The sequence below is a fragment of the Hordeum vulgare genome, chromosome 6H (genome assembly GCF_904849725.1).
Source record: "Hordeum vulgare subsp. vulgare chromosome 6H, MorexV3_pseudomolecules_assembly, whole genome shotgun sequence".
NCBI lineage: Eukaryota > Viridiplantae > Streptophyta > Magnoliopsida > Poales > Poaceae > Hordeum > Hordeum vulgare.
In genome coordinates this window covers 499040654-499051209 of record NC_058523.1, presented here as the reverse complement: position 1 = coordinate 499051209, position 10556 = coordinate 499040654, and the positions used below count along the sequence as shown (strand labels likewise).

At 48.5% G+C, this 10556-nt stretch overlaps 1 long non-coding RNA gene across 1 annotated transcript; it reads left to right on the top strand.

Moving 5' to 3' along the window:
* The first annotated feature begins 6677 nt into the window (after positions 1-6677).
* LOC123402308 lies at positions 6678-9962 on the top strand. The gene is made up of 5 exons (XR_006611256.1): positions 6678-6815; positions 7391-7803; positions 7885-8181; positions 8539-8619; positions 9631-9962. It is a non-coding gene; the product is annotated as an uncharacterized LOC123402308 (long non-coding RNA).
* Positions 9963-10556: the final 594 nt, after the last annotated feature.

The window sequence follows — 10556 nt, the reverse complement described above, 5'->3', positions numbered from 1 at the left end:
AATATAATAATAACTAATTTATTATTGCCTCTAGGGCATATTTCCAACAGTTTCACCTCACTTCACCATCACTTGTTACCGCTACTTTCAGTGCTTGCAGTTATTACCTTGCTGAAAACCGTTTATCAGAGCCTTATGCTCCTCGTTGGGTTCGACACACTTACTTATCAAAAGGACTACGATTGATCCCCTATACTAGTGGGTCATCACTGGGGTACGTCGCTCAGTCCGCCACCCGGTAGCCGTCGGGTTGATTCTAAGAGCTCCTTCACGGTTGTGCCAGCGGGCTCCCTCACGAGGCGCGACTCTCGCACAACTACTGGGGTAGGCTCTGGGACCGGTTTGCCCCCTTCGATGATGGCAGCTCCGCCGGGATAGGAGGACAATGCTGAAGGTTCGATGGTCGAGATGGTTGCGGCTTCCCTGGCGGCGTGCGTTGGGCAGCGGCCACGCCGCTCTCAATCTGCCGAACTGCGCTTGCATGGAGGCTCGAGCGCTGCGGGTCATCGCGCGGCGCAAGAGGTCTTCATCTCTCCTTTGGATGAGGTGCTCGCTGCGGCTGGCGCTACGAATCACGGGCAGCAGGCCTCCCTGTTTTCTCAGGAAACAGCGCAGCGCAGGATTTTGTTGCCGCCCCATGCCCATCCTGCTTTTGAGGAGACGCTGCTGCAAGTGCCTGAGGATGCGCATGCTGGGAATCAGTTTGGGGGTGCCAGCATCCCAGGTATGCTGGGAGACGGTTGCAATTATCAGGGGTGGTTCAGCATGGGCAGTTGGATTCCTGGAACATGAGGATACATGCCATTGGCGTGCACTAGGATCATGCTGGGAGCCACGTTGATTGGGGTCGGTGTGTTCATGAATTGCTATCCGCCCCGGTCCCGTGGTCTATCTGGGCTCCACCACCTCCTGCTGGGCATTTGCAGGAGGATTCTGAGGCTGTCGTGCCACCAATGCACTATGCGGGTGCGAAGGATGTCCTTTCCGGACCAGGAGTGCAACTACAGCCTGACCCGCTAGCATAGGAAGCAAGAGCAAGATCGGCGCTCATGGAGGCCAACCTATGTGGAAAGGGTCTTTTGTCTGCAGTCACAAACAGTGTTTTAGGCCTTCACCTGGACGAGCAACAACAGTTCCTGTCGCAGTTGATCGCTGCCATGCCCCCGTCTCTGCTTGGTGCACCACCATCCTCTGCTGCAAAGGTCTCTACAGCTACCACAATCAAGAAGAAAGTCATGGATCCCTTCAGCCGCAGGACCGCAGCCAACACTGCTTTGCGCCCTTCAATGACGTCCACGCGTCGCACGCAGGCGCGGGTGTGCAAAGCCCTGGGATTGATTTCTAGTGAGGAGCAGTTTACGGATGCCACACTGCAGGATTACCTTGCCTTCTTTAAGGACCCGATGTCGTTGGCTCGGGCAGAAAGGTTGGGTCAGCTTGCAGGTCTGGCATCGCCAGCCTTAATTCAGCTTCCGGACTACGACTTGCACGCGATTTTGGAAGAAGGGATGGCTAGGGCGGCCTAGATAGTTCTGAGCTATTCGCCCCAGGTTGTTGCACTTAGTTTCCCAAATGATTAAACCATTCAGGTTTCGGTTGCCTTACATGCTATGGGGTAGCCAGCAGTCACTAGTGGTCTCTGTCCTTCTGCCGTATTGGCCTTTGGCACGCGCTGGTTACGCTTGTCGGTGTACATTCTGTGGCGCTAGCCTGGTAGGTGCCTTTTCCTTTCTCTTAGAGTCGGTACGCGCTGGTTGCGCCTGCCTTGTATCTGCAGTTTTTCCTCCTGCTTCACGTGTTTTCCGTTTGGTACGTGCCGGTGGCGCCTGCCATGTATTTGCCTGCTATCCTTCGGGTGTTGTTTATCAGTATTTTAATGAATGAAAACCTTGTGTTGTTAAACTGGAATGTGCGCGGTCTTAATGATCCCGCAAGAAGATTGGTAGTCAAGGAATTTGTGAACAGATGCCATTGCTCGGTGTTGTGCCTGCAGGAAACTAAGCTAAGCTGCTTTACAAAATCTCACAGGGCGGAGCTAGGCGGCCCGGGGCTTCGTGGATCGGCTGTCCTGCCTGCCATTGGGACTAGACGAGGAATTCTTATACTTTGGGACGAGAGCAAGGTTGATGCTGCCTTGGTTAGCTCTGGGGAATTCACCATCACGGTTAGATTGGTGCCTCGACTTGGGCAACAACAGCCATGGTATCTTACAGCTGTGTACGGGCCGGCGGACGAGGAACGTAAACAGGGGTTCTTGGATGAGATTGACAGCATTCACGCCAATATGAATGGCGCGTGGCTCATTGTGGGGGACTTGAACCTGATCAGAGACCCAGCAGACAAGAAGAACAACCGAGTTAATGGGAGATGGATGTCCAAATTCAGAACAGCCTTGAACTCCTCTTGTCTGCGAGAAATTACGCTTGTTGGTCGCCGCTTCACTTGGTCCAATGAGCAGTCACCACCAATGTTGGTTAGGATGGACAGGGCTTTTTGTAATGTGGACTGGGAGCTTCATTTCCAGGCTGCTAAGCTGCTCCCACAGGCTACTGCCATGTCCGATCATTGTTCGTTGCTTCTAGTCAATGATGCTCCGCTAAGAAAACCAAGGAGATTTTGGTTCGAGGAGTACTGGAGATTTATTTCTGGCTTTAAGGAAGTGGTGATGGCCGCTTGGCACATGCCGGTGCGCAACGTTGACTCCACTAGTGCTTTCAATATCAAGTTGCGTCGAGCAGGCAAGGTTCTGTCAACCTGGAGTAAGAGCACAGTGGGTTGTATCCACTCCCAGTTCGATCTGGTGCATGAGCTAACAACCCGTCTAGATAACACGCAAGAGGGAAGACACTTGACGACCAAGGAGACAGCCCTACGTTCCACCCTCAAGTCTAGGCATCTGGGGCTAGCTATGCTTGTTCGTATCAAGCAAAAGCAAAGGGCACGCGTACGTTGGTTGCACGCCACGGATGGAAGCTCTAAGTTCTTCAACATCAAAGCAAACAGCAGATCCAAGAAGAACCATATTCACTCGCTTTTGGCGGAGGATGGATCGCTAGTGGCGCAACAGGAACAAATTCTTGGGTTGGTACAGGAACACTTTGAGGGTATTACGGGTCGTTCGGCAAACACATCTCCTACGATCAATTGGGAGAGACTTGGCCTGTCACGACACAATCTACAGGACCTCGAGGCCCCTTTCACGGTGGCCGAGATCAAGGAGGCGGTCTGGGACTTGCCCACAGACAAGGCACCAGGGCCTGATGGCTTTTCATGTTGCTTCTATCGTTCTTGCTGGGATATCATCAGGGCCGACATATTGCTTGCCTTTCAGCGGCTCTTTGACCTCAACACCAGATCCCTACATCGCTGTAGTGACTCACTGGTGGTCTTGATCCCAAAGAAGCTGAACCCGGTGCGCGTCGGGGATTTCAGACCCATTAGCCTGACACACAACTTAGTCAAAATCTTCATGAAGTTGCTTGCGCATCGGCTTGCGCTGCAGCTTGGTGGTCTTATCAGTACCTGTCAGAGCGCCTTCATCAGGGGCAGGTGCATTCAGGACAATTTCATGTACGTGCAGGGTCTGGCACGCCATTTCCATCGGTCACGTACGCCGGCTGTTCTTCTAAAGCTAGACATTGTTAAGGCATTCGACTCTGTCTCATGGTCCTATCTGCTGTACATGTTGGAAGCTAGAGGGTTCGGTACTCGTTGGCGAGATTGGATGGCCATGGTGTGGGCCGGCCTCCTCGTCCTCTCAGGTTCTCGTCAATGGCGTGCCAACAAGCAGAATTTGGCACAAGCGAGGCCTCCGCCAGGGTGACTCCCTCTCACCATATTTGTTTATTCTGGCGATGGAGCCGCTCACGAGGTTGCTGGACATGGCCACTGCCAACGACCACTTGTTCAAGTTGCGGGGCCGGAAGGCTGTTTTTTGAACGTCCCTCTACGCCGACGATGTGGCCCTCTTTGTTAACCCTTGTAGGGAGGATCTGCGGATGATTGGTCAAATTCTGGAATCCTTCGGGGCGGCTACAGGGCTACGGACGAACTTCTCCAAGAGTGCAGCAATGCCCATCCGATGCGTAGGTTTGAACAGTAGTGAGGTGCTCCGGTCGGTTTCTATTCAATTGGTGCAGTTTCCCTCGAGCTATTTGGGGATGCCGCTATCTCTTCGGTCGCTTAAAAGGTCAGACTACGACAAATTCACTGCATCTTTTGATGGGAAGCTGGCGGGTTGGATGGGGACTCTTTGTCCAAAGATGGTCAGCTTGCCTTAGCCCGCTGTGTTCTGGCTGCCCTCCCGGTATACATGATCTCGGTTCATCCATTCCCAAAATGGCTGCTACAATGGATTGACAAGCGCATGCGGGCCTGGTCTGGCAAGGTACGGAAACATGCAACAGTGGTCACTGTAGAGTTAACTGGCTACAGGTTTGCAAGCCGCTGCACCTGGGAGGTATGGGTATTCCCAACATGCAGTTGTTCGGGACAGCTCTACGCCTTCGTTGGCTTTGGTCTCGCTCAGACAATCCTGCTAGGTCGTGGTCCGGGATGATTGTGCCTTGCTCTGATAGGGAAGTTTCAATCTTCGCCTCAACAACGCATGTAACAGTGGGTGATGGTAACATGTCGCTTTTCTGGTACGATTCCTGGATGGATGGCTTGGCGCCGAGAGACCTGGCTCCAAGCCTTTTTGCTGCTTCAACCAGGAAAATGAGAACGGTTGCGGGAGCCATTGCGAGCATGGCATGGCTCTCGGACCTCGCAACCACTTTCAAAGATGAGATGCTAGATGAGCTGATTGAGCTCGCTGGGAGGTTGCAGCATGTTGTTCTCAGAGCAGGCGTTAGTGATGAGGTCACCTGGAAGCTATCTCGTGATGGGAAATACGCGGCCAGATCGGCATACAATATGATGTTCTCGGCCCAGGTGGCCACTCCTTTCATCGACCTAATCTGGCGAGTCTGTGCTCCTCTTAAGTGCAGATTTTTCATTTGGACAACAATGCTTAGCAGGGTGCTCACTGCGGACGTGCTTATGCTGAGAGGTTGGGACAACAATTACTTCTGTCATATGTGTAGAAGGAATCTGGAGACAGTCAGTCATCTGCTCGGGGAATGCCCATGGTCCAAAAAAAATTGGGAGCTAGTATCATCCTGGACAACCTTTCATCCTTTTCGACCGGAGGTTTGGAGGGATAGCGTACCGCTGCTCGTATGGTTTGAGGAGCTAGCGTGCACGATGCCGAAGCGCGAGAGAAAATCCATGAAGTCTGCGGCTATGCTCACTTGCTGGACTATATGGGGAGAACAGAACATGAGGATTTTTGAGAAGAAAGATAGGTCGGTGTCGCCTGTGATGGTGATGCTCAGGGATGAAGCATCCATTTGGAAGTTGGCGGGATGCCCGATCACCTTCGATTCGGGCTGAGCCAGGATAGTTTCTTTTCTGTAAGCCGGTTGTGCAAAGCTCTAACCGGGTAGCAGCTTCACCTTTCTTTGGGGTGTAGTTTTTCTTTTTTATTCTCTTCCTCTTCCTATTTTTCTCTTCCTGTAATCTTACTGTTGCCCATGGCATCCCTTCTGCAATAGAATCTTAGCAGCTCTCCTGCTAACTTCCAAAAAAAAGAGCTCCTGGCCCTGAGTGGGAGCTCCCGATCTCGTGGTCTTTCCCCGCTTACCCAAACTCACGTGGACCAGTGCAGCGCCCAAGGCCGAGGTCGCACTGCCAAGCTGACTCGAGAGGAGATGCCACATCGATGATGATTGACGACAGGGAAAATGTAAAATTGAGCAGTGGTGGCGGCGCCGATTTCTCGCGTATCCGAGCACATGTCGAAAGGATATCGCAAGGAGAAGTTGCGGCGACATGTGAGGCATGTCGTGATGCGACAACGACGTAAAGCGGCGCAATAGTGGTGCAAGAGGTGGGGCGGTGCAGAGAGATAGATAGAGGGAGGGGTGAGGGAACTATGCATGCGACCTCTAAAAAAATGAGGCTCAGAGCCCTAAATCAATAGACCCAAAACCGGACGTTCATAATTTCTATCTTTAGAGGCGTTTTTATGATTTGGTCTTTGAAATCGATCAAATTATGCGGACCGTGTGATTATAGTGCATCAGTTAGATTAGGCTGTTTTTTACATGGAAATGGAAAATCCATTACCCAGAGTGTGCAACAATATCGCTAGGGAGGTTAGTGCATGTACAATGGGATGACGTGAGCCTTCAATTAGAGTTGCCACGTTGATTTTTGCTTAGTCGAAGGAGAGAGAATGAAGAGAAATAAGTTTTCCTTCTCTTATCTAAGTAATGATATGAAATAAGAGAAAATTATTTTCTCCGTTGTACAATATGTTTTCTCTTAGACACATAAATTCCTACCAAAAATAATTAATTCTCACTAATTGCTAGGGATGACAATAAGAGATAATGCATTCTATAATTTATAGCTTTTACCTTCTCTACATGACATTCTATCATCGTAAATGCCCGCTATTTTGCGTGCCAACATTTCACAACATGCAGTTCTTTTCTTGTAGTGGAAAATGAAGGTTTTTCTGAACCCTTTCATTGGTCAAAGCGGGCCATGGATCCTGTCGTGGTCGAGGCCCAGGCGAGGCGACGCTCGTAGCCCAAGTCTTCTCTTTTCCGTCTCAGGGACACTTCCTAGTCACGCGCGGTAACCCTAGCTAGCGGCCGCCGCCCACCAAATTCCAAAAGAGAAGGGGAACACTTGCGCGGCGCCTGTCGCATCTGCTTACTTGCCGCCGGTTGGTGACCAGGGTCGCCTTCGCGTCCACAATGCCTCCGGTACGTCTGTTTCTTCTCTACCTCTCTCTCTCCGGCCAAATGGCTAATTCGCAGCACTGTCGTTTCCCGTAAGGATCGATGCAGATGTGCATATGTACAGTGAATGGTGTCTTACATACATACAGTAGTAGTATAGCTTTGCAGCGTGCCCTTCAATGCTCCTCCCCTTCAATGAAATCCTGCACCCCATGGTCGTACATATATAGTACTCCCTCCGTTCCTAAATATTAGTAGATATATATTTTTTTTGGAAAAAATAATCGCCCTTCAGTGAAATCCTGCAGCCCATTAACTCCAACTTGATGTGCAATGCAATGTCACCCCAAAAAAAATTGAGCTTGTATAACCCTGCTGCATCTTTATTTCAATTCTTACAAGAGTACTTACCGAGGGGAGTTTACTCTTTGACAGTATGATCTGACAGGAAAATTTATAGTAGGGTTCACTCGGGGTATCTTTGTTAGTTAAGTGTTTGGACTTGGGTCTTATACTCAACCAAATATAGATTGTTCTGCCCCATAGGGATCTGCACCAAACATTTAATGCCTACAAGTGCATGTTTCAATCCTTTTCAGGTTCACGTAAACCCTGTAGAAGCTCTTAATCTGTTCGAAGATGCACAAAAGTGTATGGTGAGAATCAGTGAAAAGGTTGGGAAGGAGGAGCAACCTGCCGGGAATGGATATGTGGTTTATTGCAACGAGGACTTCACGGTTGTAACTGCGCATCCCTCCTACGAATTTCAGTCCCTTCGTAACGGGAAAATTATCCACGGTCAAGTACCGACAGTGACCTTCTGTGATGGAGCCAGAGCAACTGACACAATGTTCATCAAGATGCACCACTACGTCAATCTCATCCTGGCAAAAATCCCTCACGGTGACTGGGAAGTGGCTCAACCTGGCAAACTAAGTTACCACAGTCGTGATGTACTGCTCTCGGTGACCTCATTATACAACAAGATGGTCCCTTTCATCGGCCGGGTCATGTAGGTTCAGAATCGCTTACATGTTTCTGCATGTACTGTCTATTTCCAGTCTGTTTTTAATCAGCTAAACTTGTGTTGCAGTTCTCCACGAGCTACTGCTGTCGATAGAAAAGGCGAAGAAATTCCTTCATCTACAAATACTTTCACCTTCGATCTTCCAATGGCAGGGTCAGTAAGGGAAAAGGAGAAGGTTGGTTTTGAAAATGAGTTTATAAGCTCTTGAAAAATCAAGTTCTTGGGTCCCCGGTCTTGAACCTCCGCCGGAAGATGGTTGGCTTCGTTGATCGATGTGGAATCAAATTTCAAGTCAAGTTCGGCAGGAGATCTGAGGAGCTGGAATCTGTGATACATGGATGGCTCGCTGGGAGAGACTGGGAGGTAAGTTTTTCCCCCTGTTGACCTCTTACTTGCTTATTCATATTAGGTTGAACTCTACAGAGCCATATCTTTTCCAAATGCCAATTTTAAGGGAAGTGCAACTTTCTGAATTCGTATTCCTTCTAGCAGTTCATGATGGTAGATGTTTTTCTTTCATTTATGTTTACTCCTTTTGGTGGCTCTTGGTGGGTTCATCTATAGGATCTATCCTTCCCAACTTGCTTGAGAATAAAACGGCGTGATGTGTTTGTCGTATGTCATAAAGCTATGTGAACTTTTGTAGTAGATAATCTATTTATCTATCAAGTGACAGTCAGGATATGCCATTTGTTTGATTTTATTTCTTTGTTTCAACAGAAGGCAATCGCAGACCTCACATCATCAGAGTTCAGTGCGGGAGGTTCAAAGCGGGCAAAAAGGAACTAGCCATTTGCCAAGGTATCATGCTTCCTACTTAAGGCAGCGAGCTGCTCTATTCACTAGTTTCCTGTCATCTGCCATGATGAGTGGGAGTTTTCTGTTGCGTGCAGCTGGCGTTTGCTCCCTCTTCCTGCAAAATTATTGCTACGAAAAATAAACCTTGGAAGGAAGCAATTAGAATAAACCAATACATGCAACATCCTACGAAATTATAACCATACATAAAAAAAGAAGTAAATGAATGCATGTGCCATTAGCAGTATTCCTCTGTTTCATGTTACAGAACCATGAATATGAGATAGAATTTAGGGGATGCCAAGCAGAGTAGGAACAGTTATTACCTTGATCAACTATCCGTCCAAAAACATGATTAAACCTAAAGGTCATCTTCTATTTCTCTGCTGAAGGACGCTTTGAGGCACTTCGAGGCCGGCACCTAAAGAACAACCTGGTGTTTTCCCACATCTCGATGAGCTCATTGTATAAAGTACACATTTTTAGATAACGGGCAACAAAGAGTGCTCGACTCCAATTGGAAGCTTTGCTGGAATTTGCCGATACTATTCTCAGGTCATACATTTTCTTTCCTTCGATGCCATCATCAGCTATCCCCTCTTTGATATTGGTTAGGGTATCCACATAGTTACAAAGGAAATCCGCATAAGCCAAAGATTTCTGCGGTTTAACTTTATCAAATATTATGTCATTTCTCAAATGCCAGGCCCTCCACCACATGAACATTAGTTCTTGTCGAGTTTCCCACGGGTGCCTCCTAGACTGCTACCCAGTTTGTGAAGCCTTGTTCAACACATCCCAGGTTGGTAGAACCATATAGTTTGTGAAGTGGAATTGGCATTCGTTAACTAAAAGCACCATCTAAACGCATGTACAAAAGAAAGGTCAGATCATTGAGGACAGGCAACCAGAATATTTGACTCGATGTGATTTGTTTTAGCTGCTAATCATCCTAGTACCACTGCTGTTTCATCCATATATTGGTAGTAACAAGTTGCCTGTTTGCCCTTGCAGGTAGATGAAGCAGCAGCAGCAGCAGGAGAAGGCACGAGTCAATGGTCCAGTGCCAAACATCATCGTCATAGTCCAGTTCAGGCATTTTTTTGGGGATCTGAACTTGCTAATTGTGTTAGCATTTTGGTTACTAGCTGACATGTGTAACCCAGTACATCTAATTTGGGAACTAAACTAGTTGCCAGTAGCAGTGTAATGGGGGAAATGGCCATTGGATGGTGCTCATAGCAACACAATGAACACCTGATATCCTTTTGTGCTGCTTTTTGAGGAAGAGCAAACTGTAGGTCAAAGTATTTGTCTCGTTTTGATCAAGACTGCTCTGTTATGGATTTTTTTTTTCAAAACTGGCATGCTTTTTATAGCAATTTTGAAAACTAGCAGTGCTAACACGTTTCTTTTTTTGCAAAACTAGCACCCGTCGGTCGTTCGTTGGCCGAAAAGGTAGTCTTCGGTCATCAGTTGGCCGAAGAGGGAGTCTTCGGTCAAGCGTTGGCCGAAGACCAGTAGATGGCCGAAGAGTCCTTTTCGGTCTTTCCTTGGCCGAAGAGTTCATACTCTTTACGTCAGAGCCGGACCGAAGTTGCATGAGAGTACTCTTCGGCTTACAGACCGAAGTGTTATTTTTTCCACTTAAATGCATTATAATTCCTGCACAACCATTCCCCCTCTTTTACGTTCCAACTTTGTACTTTCCCGTAACCATTTCCCGACATTCTATCTCGTCATTTTCTTTCCCGCTCAACTATCCGGTCATATTCCTTCCCGCCCTTATTTCCCTCTTTTCTGCCCTTCTTTCCCGCCATTTCCTTTCCCGGCATTCATTGTCGCCATTTTCTTTCCCGCCTTTCTCTCCCGCCATTCTTTCCTGCCATCTTCTGTTCTGAACCTATAAACCCCCCTCCGCGACAACGTGGGTGAGCAGG